This window comes from Antrostomus carolinensis, unplaced genomic scaffold, assembly GCF_000700745.2.
Source record: "Antrostomus carolinensis isolate BGI_N321 unplaced genomic scaffold, ASM70074v2 scaffold50107, whole genome shotgun sequence".
Classification (NCBI taxonomy): domain Eukaryota; kingdom Metazoa; phylum Chordata; class Aves; order Caprimulgiformes; family Caprimulgidae; genus Antrostomus; species Antrostomus carolinensis.
The window spans coordinates 1-261 of NW_010329039.1; positions in this window are offsets into that span (position 1 = coordinate 1).

Sequence of the window (261 nt, forward strand, 5' to 3'; positions counted from 1 at the left end):
GGTTCGGCAGAAGCTCCGCCCCCCACCCCGCCCCGCCCTCGCAGTGGAGCCGCGGGTTCGAATCCCGCGCCCGGCTCAAATCACGCTCCGCCTGCGGGGTTGGAGCTGCCTGGAAAAACGTGACAATTAATAATGTTGTTGTTAATAGGGGACGAGTATGAACCCGACTGGCTCTTCCAGCATGGTGGCAACGGCCCTGCTCAGCTTTTAAATGGAACAACTACAGTGATGAAAGCTGGGGAGGGACTTTGGACAAGGGCA